Consider the following 24,678-nt stretch of genomic DNA (forward strand, 5'->3'; position numbering starts at 1 on the left):
ACCTGCAAGCTGGGTGTGATTATAGTACCTGATCATTAAATAGCTAGTTAGTGCAAAGTCCTTACCACAGTGCAGGCATAGGTATTAAGCTATCTTGTAACCACTATGGGGAAGCGCTGCACTTTGTTTACTTATCATGTTTTAGAAACAAAATATTTCAGGGGCTCCTGGCTGGCTCAGTGGGTAGAGCATCCCACTCTTGATTTCCACTCAGGTCACGATCCCAGGGTGGTGAGGTCGAGCCCCTCATCGGGGTCTGCACTGGGCAAGGAGCCTGCTTGGGATTCTCTCTCTCTCCTTCTGCCCCTCTTCGCTGCTCCTACTTTCTCTTTCTAAAATATAAATAAATAAATAAATAAATAAATAAATAAGAAATTTAAAAACAGAATATTTCATATGGTTGTGCTAGGGGCTTAATTGGGCCCTGCCAGTTATGGGTTGAAGTTCTAACCACCCCACATCTCATAATATGACTGTATTTGAAGATGGGGGTCTTTAAAGAGGGAATTAAGTTAAAATGAGTCATTCAGGGGGGCCCTAATCCAATATGACTGATGTCCTTATAAGAAGAGAAAATTTGAACTCAGATATGCACAGAGGAGATTCTGCCCCAGCATGCCCTTGGACTCCCCATACGTCAGCTCTCCCTGGGTCTGCAGCCTGCCAGCCTGCCCAGATTCCCGACTTACCAGCCCTCTCAAATCCCCAAATCCAATTCCTTAAAATCAACCAACCAATGTCAATCTCTCTCTCCCTCCTCCCTCCCCTTCCTCTCCTCCTCCCTTCCCCCTCCTTCTCTCTCTCTCCCTCTCTCTTTCCCCATACACACATCCTATTGATTCTGTTTCTCTACAGAACCTCAATACAGCCCACAAAGATCATAAAAATGGCACTTTGTCGTACTAATTCTTTCCAAGAGTCGCTACACTCCAAAAAGTCTCTAGGGAGTGGAGAGTGGGAGCAGGAGGCAGCCCAGGGCTTCAGGGAGGACGTGGTGAGCATAGGATTGCATCTACCCCACATAAGCCAATTCCTGATTCTGCACAGCATTTTATTTATTTTGTTATTTTATTTTATTTTATTTTTATTTTACTTAATTTTTGATTCTGCACAGCATTTTATTTATTTTATTATTTTATTTCATTTTATTTTATTTTTATTTTACTTCATTTTTGATTCTGCACAGCATTTTATTTATTTTATTATTTTATTTCATTTTATTTTATTTTTATTTTACTTCATTTTTGATTTTGCACAGCATTTTATTTATTTTATTATTTTATTTCATTTTATTTTTATTTTACTCCATTTTTGGTTCTGCACAGCATTTTATTTATTTTATTATTTTATTTTATTTTATTTTACTTCATTTTTGATTCTGCACAGGATTTTATTTATTTTATTATTTTATTTTATTTTTACTTTACTTCATTTTTGATTCTGCACAGAATTTTATTTATTTTATTATTTTATTTTATTTTTATTTTACTTCATTTCTGATTCTCACAGCATTTTATTTATTTTATTATTTTATTTTTTTTATTTTTATTTTACTCCATTTTTGACTCTGCACAGCATTTTATTTATTATTTTATTTTACTTTTATTTTACTGCATTTTTGATTCTGCACAGCATTTTATTTATTTTATTATTTTATTTCATTTTATTTTATTTTTATTTTACTTCATTTTTGATTCTGCACAGGATTTTATTTATTTTATTTAATTTATTTTGTTTTTATTTTACTTCATTTTATTTTATTTTATTTTACTCCATTTTTGATTCTGCACAGGATTTTATTTATTTTATTTTATTTATTTTGCTTTTATTTTACTTCATTTCATTTTATTTTATTTTACTTCATTTTTGATTCTGCACAGGATTTTATTTATTTTATTTATTTTGTTTTTGTTTTACTTCATTTCATTTTATTTTACTTTACTCCATTTTTGATTCTGCACAGGATTTGATTGCACAGCGCAGTCCTTAGCCCTCGGCCCCCCATTTCCTTGTGGGATCCCTTGCCAGACAGCCCTCGGAATGTGCTCATCTCCTGTGCTTGAAGAGCAAGCTGTGTTCCCCTGAGCTGGTGCCGCAACAGGCCTGCGAGGAACAGGCCGGACACCGTCTTCCCTCTCCTCCACAGAGCCTGGCACCCTGGGCCACCTCCAGCAGGTGCCGGGGAGTTTCCGAAAGGGGACTTGAAGACCTCCAGCCCCAACCCCCCCATGACTCACTCCCACCCACAGACCCACCCCAGCCACAAAAGCCCACGGTCACAGACTTGGAGAATTGTCACTTGTACTCGAGAAACCCTCTTCTTTCATTTTTAAAGCAGTGGACCCAGTGTATGAGTCACTCGTTGGACTTAGAAGCAACCTGAGCCAGCACGTCTGCTCTGGGCTTGCTTGGGGAAGTCTTTCCAGCTTTGAGAAGCTTCCCTGGGGGGGCAGATATCCCTTGGCTTCTCAGCTTGCCCATCCTGAACTAAGGAGCATGTCCCCACCTCCAAAATAAATGCTATGGACAAAGCTATTTGAACGCAGAAAGTATACAAAAAGATTGTAAATGCTCTTTGAGACCGTAATTGTGGTGTCGTAATACATTGAGTACAATAATCGTGGCCTGTTCATCTACACATCTCCAGCACCTAGCTCGTAGGAAGTGAGTACTCTGGAGAGGTGTGAGAGGTGGAAGAATAAGGGAAGGAAAGGGACTTGCCTGGTAATTATTACACACCGTACCAGGCCATGAGCAAGTTGTGGGGGGTTTCCATCAGTTGGAGTCTGGGGACTTCGGGGCCTCCCTCTTTCCACGGTGCATTACTAGGTGAATTGCCTACATCCATTTATTTAATAACACAACATCTGTTAGGAGATCCGTGCTTTATAAAAACTTTTCTAAGGTGACCATAATCGTATAGAATGAACATTTACCTCAAATCATAATAAAAATAAACATCTCCAAATCTCTTGCTGTAGCAGTCAAGCAAATCCCAAGTATCAGTGAGTTAACTTTATTTTTTAGTAATATACTCTTTTCGGGATTGAAGAACATATTTCAGAAGATCTATTACTATATTTTAAAAAGAAGAGTGATGTGTATCACTAGAGGGAGACACAGTTTGCCAAAAAACCACTATCGGGCAAAAATGAACATTTTCCAGTTTTTAGGAATAAAGCAAGAAATAAACCACTGCATAGAGTTACATATTCCTATCCTTTTGTGCATTTAACAAGTTCATACCTAGAATTGCTGAGCCAGGAGCTTAATTTTTCCTTTCTCAATTAATATTGAAATTGTGAGTAAAAAGGCAGATGTGGAATTGCTACATTTTAGCAAAACACTAATATTCCAGTGTCATGAAGTTGAAGTTGAATTTTTCAGCTATCCTAGGAGTAGTCATCCTACGAGTAAAAAATACTATTCAAAGATTCTATCCATGTGCATAAGCATCTGGCTCTGTGAACAGCTGCTTTTCCAAGTAAAACTGAATTAAGCTAAATCTTTCTTCCAGTAAAAGATGTCAAGGCTGTATTCTGTGTTCACATCACAATGTAAAAGGGAAGGTCTGACACTGACATCTTGCTGTGGAAGTAAAATGTCAGATTTCCAGTTCTTAATCAAAAGAACAAACAGTGTACTTTTTTTTTCTTTCTTTCTGGCGATGGGCTCAAAATGTACGTGCGGGTTTATGTTTAAGTCACAGTTCAGCAAAAATAAAGAAAATGTGCTTATGCTGCCGGCAGCTGGATTTATTTTGTTTTGTCTTTTACATGCACAGAGCTTAATTTGTTTACATTTCCTACCTGGCCCCTGCAGACATTTGGGTTTTTAATGCCTATTATAAAAGTTTATGGTCTGGAGCATTTCAGACTCTGTGAGCAAAGTTAACTTGCAAAGGGCAAAAAGTTTTCGTCAAGAAGTGATAACGATCTGGGGCCGCCTGGGTGGCTCAGACTTCGGCTCAGGTCGCGAGGTCACAGTTGGCGAGTTCGAGTTCTGCATGGGGCTCATTGCTCTCAGTGCAGAGCTTATTTTGCATCCTCTGTGTCCCTCTCTCTCTGCCCCTCCCTGCTTGCTCGCTCTCTCTCTCTCTCTCTCTCTCTCTGAAAAATAAATAAAACATTAAAAACAAACAAATGGAAAAAGACATGGTAACAATCTGAAGCCCACAATGGACTTGAACAACTGGTCATAATGGTCAACTTAAGAAAAAAATACACCTAACACTCACAAGGATGGCCTCCCTTCCTGCCGGTCCAACTCTGTGACTCAGCTCCTGGCCTTTCGCATCGCATCGTGTGCGTTTTCCCACCCTCCTTAGACCAGGTCTGTCCCCTCTCTCCTCTTCACCGCCTTATCTGTATTTAATGAAATACAATATTTTTATCTTAGTACTTGTTTTACTCACTGAATACCGCATCGTATTCCTTGTTCATTTTTAAATACTATTGATTTAATATGTCTCATATAAAAACCACACTGAGTTCCTTTTAGGGATGTCCCATCAATTGATTTCTGTCCTTTGTAACTCACGATTGGTCCCCTCCATGCCTTCCCCTCCAAACCCCTCTGCTCATGCCTCACATTTAGCTTTTCTGTTACTAGTTGCTGCCCTCACTTTTCCTCCAGGCCACTGTGTTTCCGGAGAAATCCTGGAGAGAAGTCCAAGGGGGAGGCACAATTGTTCCCTGTCACAGCCACTCCCTGGAGGGAATGTCATTGAGTACCTTGGGACACTACGGGGAAGAACTGATGGGGGAAAGTGCCGCCGCCTACCTGCCAGCCCCAGAGAAAGGCCACCTGTAGCTGGGGAAAGTGACCATGCAGGCTGCGCGCCCCGCGATGGGGCCACACTGTTGGTGCCCTACGACACAGACACGTCCTGCACCGGGTGCTCCTGGCTCGCAAGCAGCAGCCTGTCTTCACGGGTACGGAGAATACAGGCCCCTACGTCCCTCCCAGCACCGCGCCCAGCTCTCAGGATGGTCAGCATCACCGGCAGACGGCTGGTCTTCCCAAAAGCGGTCATGACAAAGTCAGATTTGCCACAGCGCCATTTGTGCAAGAATAATAACAATACCTTTATTGGCATTGGCGGCAGAGAAGGGGCAAAGAAATAAAAAGTGCCCGTGGCACGAATCAGCGCATAGGCTGAGCTCTGACTCTTGCCTCCTCGGGCACCTGTTTCACAGCTAGCCACGCGGCCTGCTCCTAGGGCCTCATCCTCCCAGCCGTTACCCCCCGCGTGGATCCCCCTGCGGGTTGTCTGTTTGCACCTTACAGCTGACCCTGTGAGACCGGTCTCCATCAGCACTACTCGCTACATGCTGGAAACAGTGTTGCGGAAGGCTTGGCTAAAAAAGCAAGCACAATCTATCGAGTAGGTGTTTGAAAAACCCTGCAGACAAGAAAACTTGAGCAGAGCGTCACAATCAATTCATTTGTAAAAACAAGGGCAGCCCTATATTGAAGCTTACCCCTTCTCCTGAACTCCCTTGAACAACCCGTGGGGTCAGGGGTGCGGACCCCCAACAACCATAGTGCATTGGGAAATCCGCAGAAAACTTAACTACTAATAGCCCATTGTGGATCAGAAGCCTTACTGACAACATAAACAGCTGATTAACACATATTTTGTTACATGTTACACGTATCATATACTCCATTCTTACAATAATGTAAGCTAGAGAAAGGAAAATGTTATTCAGGACATCATAAGGAAGAGAAAATACATTCACAGAACTATACCGTATTTACTGGAAAAAAAAAAACCCCACGAATAAAGGGACCCATGCAGTTCAAACCCCTTAATGTTCGAGGGTCAACGATACTTCGGACAGGGCAAGAGGAGAGAGGACTTTGGAATTTATAACACATCCCTCTATGGTGACTTCCCATCTTCCCTGGGAAATATTCCAAATTAGATATCAAAGCCAGCTGTTTCACTCCAGATGTTTTTGGAGATCGCCAACGTACACTTAGTCTGAGAGTTAAGCTGCACGCAGGGATTTAAAAAACATAAAATAGCTCTTTTATGATGCATTTAAATTAATTTCTTTTAGCATTTAGGATAAAAGTAAGAACAGATGGTGAAGACTTAGTTTAAAGTGAGAGCCATTAAAATAATCTTCACCGGAAAGTGAGTTTTTTCCATAACGGGAATTCGACCACCATAGAGTTTAGGCAAAGTTTTAAAATGACCCCCATAATACGAGAATCAGTATCACTGCAATTATATCCTATATACTGAACATCCGTAAAAGAAATAATTCAGGATTTCCAGAGTACGTTGGAATACTAAAAATGGTGGGATGCCAACAAGAGAGTAGCAGAAAAAAATACTGCTACCATGGCAGATTATCTTCTTCAAAATTTTACTCCAATTTTATAACTGTTCAAAGTTTTATATCTCCAGGAAACAGTCATCATGTATACGTAATCTGTAGATGGCTTATGTTCATAAGTAGAACAGTATTATATATTTTTAATAATGTTGTTTGCGACTTCGAGGTTTGGAAGTCTATAGTTGCTTTCTTTACACAGCATTTTAACAGAAGAATGCAACCAATCTGCATAGTTTCCATTGATAAAGTGATTTCTACCTCCAAAGACACTGTAACAATTTCTTAGAAATCCACACACAAAGAATCTTTGTATGTATTGTGTGTGTACATCTCAGAGCACATCTGTACATTTGCTATATATTTACTATGTTTATTCTTATAATCACACACACACACACACACACACACACACAGTGTCTTGCTAAATGATATAGCCCTGCAGCTGTGGAACTCCAAACGCTGAGTCAGTCATTTTTGGCTAACAGATTCCGACAATAGCTATAATCTTATTGATAACTCCCACTGAGGAAATGATTGTTAGTGATGGTAATGGAGCCAGAGTTTGATGAAAGGGGTTGGTGTTGGCCCAGTAATAATAGCTGAGGCATAAAGTTTAAACCTCTTTATTGCGTAGCTGACCCCAATTACATCTCAAGACAGATAACACCCTTTACTCAAACACCTGGTGCCAAATGTGGCTACTTCAAACTTCTCCCTCATGGGAGCCTGTAATCATGGCGAATTTCTTTCTTTCTTTTTTTTTCTAACAATGGACGTTAATTGCTAACCTTGTATCTCATACGCTGGACCTTGCTGAAGTCGAGCAAATTATTGTTTTAATGCTTTAGTTTATTGGGCGTGATTTTTAAAAGCACTGCCCTTAACTAATGCTTTGTAAAAAAAAAAAAAAAAAAAATTTAAATGATGCCACAAGCCAAGGTGGAGATTATGCACATAATGAATAGTTCATGCAAAATGCGGGGCACTCTCCAATGACACGTGAATATTCTCGTTACTTCAAAATAAAGTCATGACTGTTTATTTCAGAAATGAGAAAATCACTCAAAACATGAGGAATTGCTACTTGGCACTGATACAGAGCATCTGAATACTACAAGGTGACTTTGCACTAAAGTGTAGAAAAACATTTGTAATTCACGATCCTGGAAGGAAAGACCTCAAGTCTCAAGTTTTATTTTATGTAAATAACACAGATCTGGGATCGAGCTCTGGAGTCAGACTGGCGGAGGTTGGACTCAGCGAGGTTACTTGGGGCATGTTACTCAGCTTTCCCCCACCTCGGTTTTCTCATCTAGAAACACCTGTTTCAAATAAAGTAATAAGTGTAAGGAAATTAGCACTATATCTGGCCTATAGGAACATTCAATTTGTAGTTCTGTTGTTAGGATTATGGGAGAAGAAATGGCCTCAGTGATGGCTATGCAATTCTTTTGTTTTTTAAGTGTATTTATTTATTTTGAGAGAGAAGGAGAGCAAGAACAGGGGAGGGGGAGAGAGAGAGGAAGAGAGAGAGAATCCCAAGCAGGCTCCACACCGTCAGGTCAGAGCCTGACACAGGGACAGACCCACAAAGCATGAGATTATGACCTGAGCTGAAACTCAAGAGCCAGATGCTTAGCAGACTGAGCCGCCCAGGCGCCCCAGCTGTACAATTCTTTCACTGAAGAAAGCACATTATTCACCTTTAATAAAGTGCTGGGACAAACTTTGAAAGAGCTGCTATATTTATGTTTGATGCTTCCTTGTTTACTTACTAATTATTTATCAATCAGAAATCTTCTTTATGCCAGACCCCAGACTAAGCACGTATTTCTGTCCTCAATGCTTATAACCTAAATCCTTTTTGAAGACAAGAAACTCAGGGCTCTGAACTGAATGTCCGTGCCTCCCCCAAATTCATATGTTGAAGCCCAGCGTATGTGACTACATTTGGAGTTGGAGCCTTTGAAAAGTGACTAGTATTAGTCATCCCGCAGGACGGGCTGAAGGCTCTTCTAAAAAGAGAAGACCAGAGCCCTCTCTCTCTCTGCCTTGTGATGGTGCGACAGGAAGCTGGCCAAGGTGACAGGCCTGCCCCTTCAAGCTGTGAGAGTGACCCTGCCATTCCAGTGGCTCTAGAAGGCAAGGTGTTAAGGTCTCATGGGATTCGCCTTCCTAAGTTTTCAACTGGCTTGGGACCCATCAATCTTTTCTTCCTTCCGGTTTCTCCCTTTTAAAATAGGAATGTGTCCCCTCCTTCTGTCGCAGCATTGCATTTTGGAAGCACATGACACAGTTCAGAGCTGGAGAGGAATTTTGCCACGGGAGGAATCGTACCCAGAGTCTCTTCCATATCTGATTTAGATGCTATTTAGATGAGACTCTGGAATTCAGAGCTGATCCTGGAACAAGTTAGGACTCTTGGCATTGTTGGGGTGGAATGAACTTATTTTGCACGTGAGAAAGACATGAATTCTTGGGGGCCAAAGGCAGGATGCTAGGAACTAAATTTGTGTCCCTCCCAAAATTCAAATGTTGAAAACTTAATCTTCTATGTGATAGTATTTGGAGTGGACCCTGCGGGAAATAATTAGGATTATGTTATGTCATAATGGGATTAACACCCTTATAAAAAGAGAGACAGGAAACCTCTCTCGCTCTCTCCCTCTCTCTCCCTCCCTCTCCACTCTTCTCTTTCCTTCCCTCCTTTTCTCCCTCCCTCTTCTCTCCCTTCACAAACCAAGGGAAGACCGTATGAAGAGATGATAAGAATGTGCTGCCTGCAGGAGCCCCGCCCCCAGACACTGAACCTGCCCGTACCTTGACCATGGACTTCTTAGCTTCCAATTCTGTGGAAAATAAAGGTTTGTTGCTTAAGCCACCCGGTCAATGTGTTTTGTTACAGCAGCCCAGCTGACGAAGGCACTCGGATCACAGCACTGTGAATTCAAGCTCGCGAAGATGGCAGCTGGGGGTGTCATGGGGCTGGGCATACAGGGGAAGAGTGACTTCGGGAGCGGAGGCATTCAAAGGCATCTGGACTGCCACCTGGATACTGAGCAGGAGCCAGTCATGGGAACATCTGGGGAAGGCCCTGCAGCCCAGGGGAGAGCCAGGGAAACCTGCGGCAGAGACACGCTCGTGTGTTTGTCACCGGGGGGAAGGCCAGCGGGCTCTGAGAGCAATGGCCGAGGGTAGAGCGATGAGACACAGGCCCGGCAGGGTCGGGTCACGGAGGACTTCGCAGGCTGGTTAAGGGCTTTGGATTCTATGCTGCTGGCATTAGAAGACATCGGGGAGGTTGGGGCAGGGCAATGTGAGGGATACAGAGGTTCATACGACCCAGTTTACTTTTTCAAAAGATCACTGACAGCCGGGTGCAGAATGGACTCTAGGGAGTTTAAGCAAAGCAAGGGCGGGACCAGGGAGGTCGCTGTTGAGTGTGGTGGCTGTCACAGATTCCCAAGTCCGGGGTGGGGGGGGCCTCTCACCGACAAGCAATTTGCCCACACTAGCTGGCTGCCCTACTGGGTGTGAGCTCAATTCTGAGGCTCAGCCCTACAAGGCTACCACGGCCTGCCCCACCCTGCGGATGCGAATTGCACGTCCCGCTGTCACCTGGACCTCTCACCCGCAGGCCAGAGATCGGGGGTTCCCCCGACCCCTTCCTTGGGGTTTGGTAAATTTTGGTAAACTGCTAGAGCGGCTCGCAGAACGTGGGGAAACAGTTTGCTTATTAGATTGCCAGTTTATTACAAAAGGATATAAGTCAGGAACGGCCAGATGGGAGAGATGCATAGGGTATGGGAAGGGGCACAGACCTTCAGTGCCCTCCCCAGGGGCACCACCCACCCAGCACCGCCCCGTGGTCACCACCCCTGAAGCTCTCCACACACCACCCTTTTGGGGTTTTGTGGCGGCTTCATTCCATAGGCATGACCGACTAAGTCCTTGATCAGCAGCGGATTCATCCTCCAGCCCCCTCCCCACAGGTCAGGGGGAGGGACTGAAAGTCCCCACCCTCTAACCCCTGGTGGGTTCGCCTGGCAACCAGCTCCCCTCCCCAAGTTAGGGGATTTCCAAACTCACCTCATTAACGTCAACGCAGTTGTGGTCAAAGGCGGCTTGTTACTAGTTTAATAGGAAGACCCCCATTTCGTCTTTATGGCTCGGAAACATTTTCAGGAAAGGAGGCTGAGGGAACAAATATCATAACACAAGACGCTCCCGTTGCTGTCACTGCTGTCTTCACTCAGGAGATTCCAAGTGTTTGGGGAGATCTTTGCCAGGAAGGGGGACCAAGACCAAATACATATTTCTTACTGTAAATCATCACAGCCAGTGGTCCTCAAAGCAAGCCCCCTTCAGCCCGGCCTGGAATCTGTTGGTAGAAATGCAACCTTTCAGGCCCCGCCCTAGACCTCCTGAGTCTGAAATCATTGAGTACAGAAATGTATGGCTTACCAAGCCTTGCAGGTGATCCTCACGCAGGTTAAGTATGAGGGCCTCTGGTCAAGGGCCGAGGCTGGGTGCACATTGGAATCACCTTAGGTAGCCTTTTAAAATAACCAGTGTTGGAACTCAACTTCAGACAGATTAAGTCAGGAGAGAGAGGGAGAGATCGAAAGAGAGAGAGAGAGAGAGGGAGAGACAGAGAGAAAAAGAGAGAAAGAAAGAAAGAAAGAAAGAAAGAAAGAAAGAAAGAAAGAAAGAGAAAAAGAGAGGGGGAAGGGAGAGGAAGAAGGAAGGCAGGGGAAGAGAGGGGAGGGAAGGAAAGGAAAGGAAAGGAAAGTAGGGAGAGGGAAGGAGGAAGAGGAAAGAAAGAAAGAAAGAAAGAAAGAAAGAAAGAAAGAAAGAAAGAGAAAGAAAGAAAGAAAGAAAGAGAAAGAAAGAAAGAAAGAAAGAAAGAAAGAAAGAAAGAAAGAAAGAAAGAAAGGAATGGAAAAAGAAAGGAAAGGAAAAGGAAAAAGGAAAGGGGGCACCTGGGTGGCTTAGTTGGTTAAGCATCCAGCTTCGGCTCAGGTCATGATCTCATGGTTCATGGGTGCAAGCTCCGCATAAGGCTCTGTGCTGACAGCTCAGAGCCTGGAGCCTGCTTCAGGTTCTGTGTCTCCCTCTCTCTCTGCCCCTCCCCTGCTCATGCTCTCTCTCTCTCTCTCTGTCTCTCAACAATAAATAAACATTAAAAAAAAAAAAAAAGGAGGGGAGAAGGGGAAAGGAAAGGAAAGGAAAGGAAAGGAAAGGAAAGGAAAGGAAAGGAAAAAGATTCTGGGGAGCATTGCTGATAGATTAGACGTGTGCAGAAGGGGGACGGAAGTACATGTCCAACGCTTAGAAAAATGAAAGTTTCTAGCAGAAGAGCTACGAGACGCTAGGATCATGGAGTACTCAGAAGTTTCCTAACACCATGTAAGAATGTCACACTCTGGGCTAACATGTCACAGATAGTCACCTCCTCAAACGTCAGCTCTACCAGGGGCCATCCCTCCTGCCAACAACTCAAACCTCAGTTCCTCAGCGTGGCATTGAAGATTACCCTTACATGGGCCCCCACCTGCCAAGTCAGTCTTGTTAGGATTCTTAGTTCGATCTCAGAACACAGCCTATTAATTTATGTATTAGCCTCTGAACACCTCAGAAGCAATCCCTGTTTCTTTGCCTGTCATACAGAAATTTTGTGCCTCGCAAGACTTTATTTGGCTACGAGAAGCAAGATAGCTATCAAGATTTATTTTTCTCCCAGTATCTAGACAGTCATTGAATAAACAATCTCTTCTTCAAGAATTTCAAATGCTCTTTTAAACATATGCTTCATTCTCCCTTTGAACCTATTTCTGTCTATTTCTGTGTATCTGTTAACTCCTCTGGCATAACCTATAAAACGTTTCAGTTGCCATAGCTCCCAAGCCCCATGATCCTGTGACACTATCCTTTACTGAGGGTCCCTATATCAAGAAACGTTCTCCATATCAAGATTAACTAGAAAGCCCCTTGCAATCTCATTTATTCCAACTACAGCAAGGGTTGTTTGGGGAATCCTTCCTTTTCTGCAGGCAAAAACTGGATTTTCTCCTTCCCTGTACTTCTTCCCCAGAGTACCCACACGCCGTGAGGATGCAGGGCCCAACTGCCACAGAAAGCTTAGAAAGCTATTCATAGAGGTGCTAAATTAAAAGACGCGTTTCCAAGGCATGAAAACACAGTCCTCTTAACACAAAGTCAGACAGGGGCTGCCTGGGATGAAAGTCGACCTCGGCAGGAAGTAAAGGAAGCAAAGTGATCTGCGGAGTGGGGTGGGCTGGGAGGGTGGCTCCCAGCCAGGGAGGCCTTTTATCCTGTCATGTTGGAGCACTGCTTGATCTACAGCGGCTCCCAGACACGCGCTCTCGCTCTCTCTCCCTCTCTGTCTCTCTATCCCTCCCTCGGAAACCCTGGGTAGAAATGCCATCTTCCACTTTGGCATCATATGCGAATCACACGCTCCCACGCCCTGCCATTCCTGCTGCTGGAGGAGCCAGGTTCAAGGACTCTGGCATCCTCAACAGAAAGATGAACTTGAAATCTGGCAAGATACACCTGTCCATTTCTCTTCCAGGTTAAACTAGGTGACGACGTGTGGCTCTACCTCTGAGCTGCCTATGCAGGTAATTCGCACGTGCGGGAGGAAGAGTCCATTTTACCACCTGAACCAGGGCAACAGAATTGAAAATGCTCTTTCCTCTAATGGCCAAAACAGTCCCTGGGTGGGATATCGGGCACAGGAAAACACACACTGGGGTCTCTGCTATTCGCAGGAAATCTGAAAATACAAAAGAATGTCCAGCTCCCATTAATTCCAGAGGGTCAAGTGACCTACGTACAGAACCAATGATACCTGCACAGCTCCACATGGTGGGCCCAGCACTTGTGACCACTGAGCACCTGAGATGTGGCTCAAACAGATCCAGAGGTGCTGTAAATGTGAAATACCCACTGGATTTCAAAGGCATGGTATGAATGAAAAACACAAGGCAGCGATTTCTAAATCATTTTTATATTGATTACATGTTGAAATGTTCATATTTTGGGTATATTGAGCTAAAGAAAATACACATTTTTTATTTTGTCCACTCCTTTTTTATTCAGGTGGTTACGAGAAAATGTTTACTTACATATGTAGCTTGTATTTGTGGTTCAGATTATATTTTTATTGGATAACACTCCTCTATACGGCTATCTAACCAAAGTGACCAGAGAGCCTGGTCAGTATGGTTATCTAACAAGATACGTGGAGTTGGGTACTTCTGAGTCCTCCCTCCATCTAGATCTACATAGTGTGTCTGATGGAATTAGCTGTCCATCTTCTTTTAATTCAAGGAATAAACATTTCTTCTAATTCAAGTAATAAATCAACTTGGTCCAAACAGTTGAAGCTCAGGGTTGAGAAAACGCCCCCTGCTATTTCAGAAAACAGGATTGTTCATTTCCATGAAAACCCAAACCCAAACCAAAACCAAACAGACAGACAAAACCTGGTCTCACCAGGGTTACCCCAGATTATCTAGCTTCATATTTGTATAAAGTTTGTCCTCAGAGACAATAGGAAAACTCTATGACCAGTAGATAGATTTCTGATTGTGGCTTTATTTGGGCTCTCGAGGCAGGGAATTGGGTGCAAACAGCAGCTCTAATGTGTCATTTGTGTGACCTTGGGTGAGGTGCTCAACTTTTCTAATCCTCAGTTTCTACATCTGCAAAATAAGGAAAATAGTAAGGCTCGTCCACAGTACTGTTACAAGGATTAAGATACTCCTGTTAAGCACTCCAAAACTATTATTCAAAACCTCAACGACTCTTATTCCTTCATTGTTATCATTATTACCTTGCCTATGTCTAAGCATCTTACAGCTGTGATGACTATTGATTTGAAAAGATCAGAAAATTGTACCTAAGTTTTAAACAACGTTCAGGTGCGCCTGGGTGGCTCAGTCGGTTAAGCCTCAGACATGATTTTGGCTCAGGTCATGATCTCACTGTTCTTGAGATAGAGCCCCAGCCCTGGGCTCTGCACCGATGGCCTGGAGCCTGCTTGGAATTCTGTCTCTCCCTCTCTCTCTGCCCCTCTCCCTGCTAGTTCTCTCCCCCCACCTCTCTCTCCCAAAAATAAACTGTTTAAAAAAATGCTCAGGTTCACAGAGACAGAAGGCGGGCAACAAGGATCGGTAATTCCCGTGTCTTTCTTTGTGCCCAATAATACATCCTGTGTAGCAATTCCAAAAGAGACTTCAAAGTGGAGGACTGAAATAAAAGCAACTTAATATATTCTTTCCCCACCTTTTTTCCATTTCCATTTAGATGGTAAGACAAAAATCATTCGACAGGCAGTTTAATTTATTTCAAATATATCATTCTGTATTTGTTTCCTATTTCTGCTGCAACTAATCATTATAAATTTAGTGGCTTGGGGCGCCTGGGTGGGCTCAGTCAGTTAAGTGTCCAACTTCGGCTCAGGTCATGATCTCACGGTTCGTGGGTTCGAGCCCCACATCGGGCTCTGTGCTCCCAGCTCAGAGCCTGGAGCCTGCTTCAGATTCTGTGTCTCCCTCTCTCTCTGCCCCTCCCCTGCTCACACTGTCTCTCAAAAATGAATAAATGTAAAAATAAAATAAAATAAAATAAAATAAAATAAAATAAAATAAAACAAAATAAAATATAGTGGCTTAAAACGGCACAGTTTTATCTTCTTACAGTCGGGGCAGTCAGAACCCCAAATTCCATTTCACTGGCCTAAAGTCAAGGTGTTGGTGGGGCTGCTTCCTTGTAGGGGCTCTGAGGGGAGAATTGGTCTCCTCACCTCTCAGCTTCTAGCGGCCACCATAATCCTGCATGGGGTCCCCTCCTCCTCTCCAAAGGGCATCACTCCAGTCTGTTTCCATCCTCCTATCTCCTGCTCTGACCCTAACCCTCTGGCCTCCCTCTTATAACAAGAACCCACGTGAATACATCAGACCCACCTAGATAATCCAAAATGATCTCTCCATCCTAAGATCCTTAACGTCCTAAGATCCTTAAGGGACCTGCGAAGTCCCTTCTGCTATTTTTACTAACACATAAATAAATTAATTAATTAACTAACTAACTAAGACAGTACTCGAGACTGGACATATTTGGGAGGCCATTATTCAGCCTGCCATAAATTCCAAAACAGAATTTCTTAGAATATATACATCCTTGTTATGATTATTGACAGAAGGCACCAAAATTAACCCGAGTGCCGCCCTTAACCAGTAAATGTTATAATACAAAATAAAAAGACACAGCAAGCTCAGCTCCGGCCAAGCCTCTCCCCACCCTCCTGCCTGTCCTCACCTGCCCTGGCCTCTCCCTGTCTCCCCACCACCAGCCCTTCGCCATGGACACTGCTTTCTACAACAGTTCTCTCCATTCATTTAGATATTCATGCCTGTGCTGTCTTGACTCCTACCAGCCCCGTTCTTTCATCCTTTAAATCCCTGTAAAACGTCGCTCGTATCTCCTCTATGACATTCACCATATCCTACCTTTCGTTTATTTGAGAGCATTGTTAGAAGAATACATACAACTTCTGCTTCTTCTTTTAATTCTTCAGAGTGCTTAACCTGGACATTTGCATGCAGCGTGTACCCAGTAAACACTTGTTTAATTCTTCCCTACTTCACCGCCCTAACATGCCAAGTGGGTTGATGGGGTACAAAGCATACAGCTTCCTCTTCCGGCCATGATTGAGTAAAGGGATCAGATGTGCCCTTCTGCCTTCAGCAGCCCGAAAGCCACACTCAGAACACCCAAAATAACAATCTCCAGAGTGTGTACCAGGTATGCAGAGGTACGAACACTGAGAGAAGAGACACAAACAGGAGGCCCTTTACAAGCCACAGGGCAGGACCCGAGAGTTTGGCTTCGTTGAGAAGACACAGGTCTCAGGCTGCAGGGTGATGCGAGTGGAATTCGTAAGGCAGCAGCTCAGAAGGAAGGGAGATGTGCAGAGAACTCATCCTATTTTCAGGCTTAGATGAACTCCCCTTACATCCTCAGCCGAGGACTGCTTTGTGCATGCGTGTGAGGAAACTACCTGAGACAAGGGAACAAACCACCAAAAAGCAGGAGGCAGGAATAGTTTGTGTTCCCACCGGCCAGAGTGCAAAGCAGTTTTTAATCTGCATAAAGTTCTCAGAAGAGCATTGCCTTAGTAACAGGACTAAACGAACACTGAACGAGAGTGTTCATAGACTCTTTCCAAAGCTTAAAAGCAAGTCTTTTCTAACAAGTGAAGAATCCAACTTATCGCAAGTAACTGCGTTCCAGAAGAAAGTCCAATATCATCTTAAAAAATACAACGAGGGGCACTGGGTGGCTTAGTCGGTTAAGTGTCTGACTTCAGCTCAGGTCATGATCTTGCGGTTCATGGGTTCAAGCCCCACATCGGGCTCTGTGCTGACCGCTCAGAGCCTGGAGCCTGCTTCAGATTCTGTGTCTCCCTCTCTCTCTGCTCCTCCCCCACCTCACACTCTGTCTCTGTCTCTCTCTCTCTCTCAAAAACTAAATAAAGATTAAAAAATTTAAAAATACAATGAAATGTGGGACTCAGCATCATTCACAATGGTCAGTAATGACCAAGGTCCAATCAAAATTCACCAGGCATACCCAGAGCTAACCTCATACTTCACAGTGAAAAGCTGAAAACTTTTCCTTTAAGATCATGAATAAGACAAGAATGCCCACTCTCACCGTTTCTATTCAACATAGTACTGGGAGTCCTAACCAGAACAATTAGTCAAGGAAAAAAAATAATAAAATGCATCTCAACCAGAAAGGAAGAAGTAAAATTGTCTCTCTTTGCTTATCTTGTATATAGAAAATCCTGAAGATTCCACCAAAAACCTGTTAGAGCTAATAAACAAGTTCCATAAAGCGGCAGGATACAAAGTAAGTATATAAAAGTCGATTGCATTTCAATGTGCCAACAGGGAACTGTCTGAAAAGGAAATTAAAAAAACAATCTCATTTAAAATATTACTAAAAAGACTAAAATACGTAGGAATAAATTTAATCAAGAGGGTGAAAGAGCTATGCACTGTAAAACTATAAAACACTGATGAAAGATATTGAAGAAATAAATGGAAAGATACCAATATTCATGGATTGGAAGAATTAACATTGTTAAAAGGTTCGCACTATTCAAAGTGATGAAGATTCACTGCAATCCCTATCAAAATTGTGACGGCATTTTCCACAGAAATAGAAAAAAAAATCCCAAAGTTTGAATGGAATCATAAAAGACTCTAATTAGCTAAAGCAATCTGGAACAAGAGAACAAACCTATCACACTTCCTGATTTCAAACTATGTTACAAAGCTATAGTAATCAAAACAGTATGGCATTAGCATAAAAAAGGACACACTAACCAATGGAACAGAACAGGGAGCCCAGAAATAAGCCTCTTTAGTTATGGTTAACTAGCATCCTACAAAGTTTACCTTCAGTAAATGGTGCTGGGAACATTGGATAATCATACTCAAAAGAATAAAACTGGGCCTTTATCTTACACCATATGCAAAAATCAACTCAGAATGGATTAAATGTAAGACTTGAAACCATAGAACTCTTAGGAGAAACCATAGGAGAGAGGAAGATGGCGGTGTAGGAGGACACTGGGCTCACCAAGCGTCCTGCTGATCACTTAGATTCCACCCACACCTGCCTAAATAACCCAGAAAACTGCCAGAAGACTAGCAGAACACACTCTCCGGAGCCAAGTGTAGACCAGAGGCCCAAGGAAGAGGGGCCCCTCCCGAAGCGGATGTCCGAAGGAAAAGCGAGCTGAGCCTGCCTCTCCCGCCCCTGTGCACCTTGCTGATCCACCCCAGCTAATACACCAGATCCCCAGCACCACAAGCCTGGCAGTGTGCAAGTAGCCCAGACGGGCCACGCCACCCCACAGTGAATCCCGCCCCTAGGAGAGGGGAAGAGAAGGCACACACCAGTCTGACTGTGGCCCCAGCGGTGGGCTGGGGGCAGACATCAGGTCTGACTGCGGCCCCGCCCACCAACTCCAGTTATACACCACAGCACAGGGGAAGTGCCCTGCAGGTCCTCACCACTCCAGGGACTATCCAAAATGACCAAGCAGAAGAATTCCCCTCAGAAGAATCTCCAGGAAATAACAACAGCTAATGAGCTGATCAAAAAGGATTTAAATAATATAACAGAAAGCGAATTTAGAATAATAGTCATAAAATTAATCGCTGGGCTTGAAAACAGTATAGAGGACAGCAGAGAATCTCTTGCTACAGAGATCAAGGGACTAAGGAACAGTCACGAGGAGCTGAAAAGCGCTTTAAATGAAATGCAAAACAAAATGGAAACGACGACAGCTCGGATTGAAGAGGCAGAGGAGAGAATAGGTGAACTAGAAGATAAAGTTATGGAAAAAGAGGAAGCTGAGAAAAAGAGATAAAAAAAAAAAATCCAGGAGTATGAGGGGAAAATTAGAGAACTAAGTGATGCACTAAAGAGAAATAATCTCCGCATAATTGGTATTCCAGAGGAGGAAGAGAGAGGGAAAGGTGCTGAAGGTGTACTTGAAGAAATAATAGCTGAGAACTTCCCTGATCTGGGGAAGGGAAAAGGCACTGAAATCCAAGAGGCACAGAGAACTCCCTTCAGAAGTAACTTGAATCAATCTTCTGCATGACATATCATAGTGAAACTGGCAAAATGCAAGGATAAAGAGAAAATTCTGAAAGCAACAAGGGATAAACGTGCCCTCACATATAAAGGGAGACCAGTAAGACTCGTGATGGATCTCTCTACTGAAACTTGGCAGGCCAGAAAGGAATGGCAGGAAATCTTCAATGTGATGAACAGAAAAAATATGCAGCCGAGAATCCTCTATCCAGCAAATCTGTCATTTAGAATACAAGGAGAGATAAAGGTCTTCCCAAACAAACAAAAACTGAAGGAATTCGTCACCACTAAACCAGCCCTACAAGAGATCCTAAGAGGATCTAGTGAGACAAAGCACCAGAGATATCGCTACAAGCATGAAACATACAGCCATCACAATGACTCTAAACCCATATCTTTCTATAATAACACTGAACGTAAATGGACTAAATGCGCCAACCAAAAGACATAGGGTATCAGAATGGATTAAAAAACAAGACCCATCTATTTGCTGTCTATAAGAGACTCATTTTAGACCTGAGGACACTTCAGATTGAAAGTGAGGGGATGGAGAACTATCTATAATGCTACTAGAAGTCAAAAGAAAGCTGAAGTAGCCATACTTATATCAGACAAACTAGACTTTAAATTAAAGGCTGTAACAAGAGATGAAGAAGGGCATTATATAATGATTACAGGGTCTATCCATCAGGAAGAGCTAACAATTATAAATGTCTATGCGCCGAATACTGGAGCCCCCAAATATATAAAACAATTACAAACATAAGCAACCTTATTGATAAGAATGTGATAATTGCAGGGGACTTTAACACTCCACTTACAGAAATGGATAGATCATCTAGACACATGGTCAATAAAGAAACAAGGGCCCTGAATGATACATTGGATCAGATGGACTTGACAGATATATTTAGAACTCTGCATCCCAAAGCAACAGAATATACTTTCTTCTCAAGTGCACATGGAACACTCTCCAAGATAGATCACATACTGGGTCACAAAACAGCCCTTCATAAGTATACAAGAATTGAGATCATACCATGCATACTTTCAGACCACAATGCTATGAAGCTTGAAATCAACCACAGGAAAAAGTCTGGAAAACCTCCAAAAGCATGGAGGTTAAAGAACACCCTACTAAAGAATGAGTGGGTCAACCAGGCAATTAGAGAAGAAATTAAAAAATATATGGAAACAAACAAAAATGAAAATACAACAATCCAAATGCTTTGGGATGCAGCAAAGGCAGTCCTGAGAGGAAAAGACATTGCAATCCAGGCCTATCTCAAGAAACAAGAAAAATCCCAAATACAAAATCTAACAGCACACCTAAAGGAACTAGAAGCAGGACAGCAAAGGCAGCCTAAACCCAGCAGAAGAAGAGAAATAATAAAGATCAGAGCATAAATAAACACTATAGAATCTAAAAAAAAAAACTGTAGAGCAGATCAATGAAACCAAGAGTTGGTTTTTTGAAAAAATAAACAAAATTGACAAACCTCTAGCCAGGCTTCTCAAAAAGAAAAGGGAGATGACCCAAATAGATAAAATCATGAATGAAAATGGAATTATTACAACCAATCCCTCAGAGATACAAGCAACTATCAGGGAATACTATGAAAAATTATATGCCAACAAACTGGACAACCTGGAAGCAATGGACAAATTCCTAAACACCCACACGCTTCCAAAACTCAATCAGGAGGAAATAGAAAGCTTTAACAGACCCATAACCAGCAAAGAAATTGAGTCAGTTATCAAAAATCTCCCAACAAATAAGAGTCCAGGACCAGACAGCTTCCCAGGGGAGTTCTACCAGACGTTTAAAGCAGAGATAATACCTATCCTTCTCAAGCTATTCCAAAAAATAGAAAGGGAAGGAAAACTTTCAGACTCATTCTCTGAAGCCAGCATTACTTTGATTCTTAAGCCAGACAGAGACCCAGTAAAAAAAGAGAACTACAGGCCAATATCCCTGATGAATATGGATGCAAAAATTCTCAATAAGATATTAGCAAATTGAATTCAACAGCATATAAAAAGAATTATCCACCATGATCAAGTGGGATTCATTCCTAGAATGCAGGGCTGGTTCAACATTCGCAAATCAATCAACGTGATACATCACATTAATTAAAGAAAAGATAAGAACCATATGATCCTGTCAATCGATGCAGAACAGGCATTTGACAAAATTCAGCAAACTTTCTTAATAAAAACCCTCGAGAAAGTCGGGATAGAAGGAACATACTTAAAGATCATAAAAGCCATTTATGAAAAGCCCACAGCTAACATCATCCTCAATGAGGAAAAACTGAGAGCTTTTTCCCTGAGATCAGGAACACGACAGGGATGTCCACTCTCACCATTGTTGTTTAACATAGTGTTGGAAGTTCTAGCATCAGCAATCAGACAACAAAAGGAAATCAAAGGCATCAAAATTGGCAAAGATGAAGTCAAGCTTTCACTTTTTGCAGATGACATGATATTATACATGGAAAATCCGATAGACTCCACCAAAAGTCTGCTAGAACTGATACATGAATTCAGCAAAGTTGCAGGATACGAAATCAATGTACAGAAATCAGTTGCATTCTTATACACTAATAATAAAGCAACAGAAAGACAAATAAAGAAACTGATCCCATTCACAATTGCACCAAGAAGCATAAAATACCTAGGGATAAATCTAACCAAAGATGTAAAAGATCTGTATGCTGAAAACTATAGAAAGCTTATGAAGGTAATTGAAGAAGATATAAAGAAATGGAAAGATATTCCCTGCTCATGGATTGGAAGAATAAATATTGTCAAAATGTTAATACTACCCAAAGCTATCTACACATTCAATGCAATCCCAATCAAAATTGCACCAGCATTCTTCTCGAAGCTAGAACAAGTAATCCTACAATCTGTATGGAACCACAAAAGACCTGAATAGCCAAAGTAATATTGAAGAAGAAGACCAAACCAGGAGGCATCACAATCCCAGACTTTAGCCTCTACTACAAAGCTGTCATCATCAAGACAGCATGGTATTGGCACAAAAAGAGACACACAGACCAATGGAATAGAACAGAAACCCCAGAACTAGACCCACAAACGTATGGCCAACTAATCTTTGACAAAGCAGGAAAGAACATCCAATGGAAAAAAGACAGTCTCTTTAACAAATGGTGGCTGGGAGAACTGGACAGCAAGATGCAGAAGATTGAAACTAGACCACTTTCTCACACCATTCACAAAAATAAACTCAAAATGGATAAAGGACCTGAATGTGAGACAGGAAACCATCAAAACCCTACAGGAGAAAGCAGGAAAAGACTTCTCTGACCTCAGTCGCAGCAATTTCTCACTTGACACATCCCCAAAGGCAAGGGAATTAAAAGCAAAAGTGAATTACTGGGACCTTATGAAGATAAAAAGCGTCTGCATAGCAAAGGAAACAACCAACAAAACTAAAAGGCGGAATGGGAAAAGATATTTGCAAATGACATATCGGACAAAGGGCTAGTATCCAAAATCTATAAAGAGCTCACCAAACTCCATACCCGAAAAACAAATATCACAGTGAAGAAATGGGCAGAAAACATGAATAGACACTTCCTTAAAGAAGACATCCAGATGGCCAACAGGCACATGAAAAGATGCTCAACGTCGCTCCTCATCAGGGAAATACAAATCAAAACCACACTCAGATATCACCTCACGCCAGTCAGAGTGGCCAAAATGAACAAATCAGGAGACTATAGATGCTGGAGAGGATGTGGAGAAATGGGAACCCTCTTGCACTGTTGGTGGGAATGCAAATTGGTGCAGCCACTCTGGAAAACAGTGTGGAGGTTCCTCAAAAAATTAAAAATAGACCTACCCTATGACCCAGCAATAGCACTGCTAGGAATTTACCCAAGGGATACAGGAGTACTGATGCATAGGGCCACTTGTACCCCAATGTTTATAGCAGCACTCTCAACAATAGCCAAATTATGAAAAGAGCCTAAATGCCCATCAACTGATGAATGGCTAAAGAAGATGTGGTTTATATATACAATGGAATACTATGTGGCAATGAGAAAGAATGAAATCTGTCCTTTTGTAGCAACGTGGATGGAACTAGAGAATGTGATGCTAAGTGAAATAAGCCATACAGAGAAAGACAGATACCATATGTTTTCACTCTTATGTGGATCCTAAGAAACTTAACAGAAACCCATGGGGGAGGGGAAGGAAAAAAAAAAAAGAGGTTAGAGTGGGAGGGAGCCAAAGCATAAGAGACTCTTAAAAACTGAGAACAAACTGAGGGTTGATGGGGGGTGGGAGGGAAGGGAGGGCGGGTGATGAATATTGAGGAGGGCACGTTTTGGGATGAGCACTGGGTGTTGTATGGAAACCAATTTGACAATAAATTTCATATATTGAAAAAAAAGGAAAAAAAATAAAAATAAAAACAAACTAATTTAAAAAAAAAGGAGAAAACATAGCAGAGACACTCCTTAAAATTGGTCTTGTCAACGATTTTTTGGATTTAACACCAAAAGTACTGGCAACAAAAGAAGCAAAAACAAGCAAGGGGAATATATCAAACTAAAATATTTCTGCACAGCAGAGGAAACAATCAACAAAGTGAATAGACAACAAAAAGAATAGGGGGAAATAATGCAAATCATGTATCTGGTAAGTGGTTAATATCCAAAATATGGATAGCAGTAAAACAAATAACCTAATAAAAATATGGGCAAAGGGCCTGAATACACATTTTCCCAAAGAAGACATATAAATGGCCAACTGATACATGAAAAGGTGCTTAGCATCACTAACCTTCAGGGAAATGCAAATCAAAACTACAATAATATCACCTCACACCAGTTAGAACGGCCAATACCAAAAACTAAACAGAGGTGCGTCTGTGTGTTTCAGTCAGTTAAGCGTCCAACTCTTGATTTCGGCTCAGGTCGTAATCTCACAGTTTCATGGGTTTTGTGCTGACAGCAGAGACCCTACTTGGGATCCTCTCTCTCCCTCTTTCTCTGCCCCTCCCCCCCCATGCTTTGTCTCTCTCAGAATAAATAAACTTAAAAAAAATAAAAAGGTAACAAGAGCTGGTGAATATGTGGAGAAAAGGGAACCCTGATACCCTGTTGGTGGGAATATTAATCGGTGCAGCCATTATGGAAAACATTATGAAGGTCCTCAAAAATTTAAAAATGGAGCTACCACATGATCCAATAATTCCGCTTATTATTTATCCAAAGGAAATGAAAGCATTATCTCAAAGAGCTCTCTGCACTCCATGTTTATTGCAGCATTATTCACAGAAGTTGAGATCTAGAAACAACCCAAGTGTCCATCAACTGATAAATGGGGGACAAAATCTGATCTGGATGGATGGATGGGTAAATAGATAGATACATAGATAGATGCATAGATACACAGATACATAGACAGACCATTTATGACAACAGGGGTGAAACTGGGGGACAGTATGCTAAGTGAAATCAGCCAGACACAGGAAGACAAATGCTTCATGATCTTTCTTTCCACAGAATCTAAAAAAGTTGGACCCATGGTAACAGAGACTATAATGATGGTTACCAGAGGTTAGGAGGTGGGGAAAATGGAGAGA

The sequence above is a fragment of the Felis catus genome, chromosome F2 (assembly GCF_018350175.1).
Source record: "Felis catus isolate Fca126 chromosome F2, F.catus_Fca126_mat1.0, whole genome shotgun sequence".
NCBI classification, from domain to species: Eukaryota; Metazoa; Chordata; class Mammalia; order Carnivora; family Felidae; genus Felis; species Felis catus.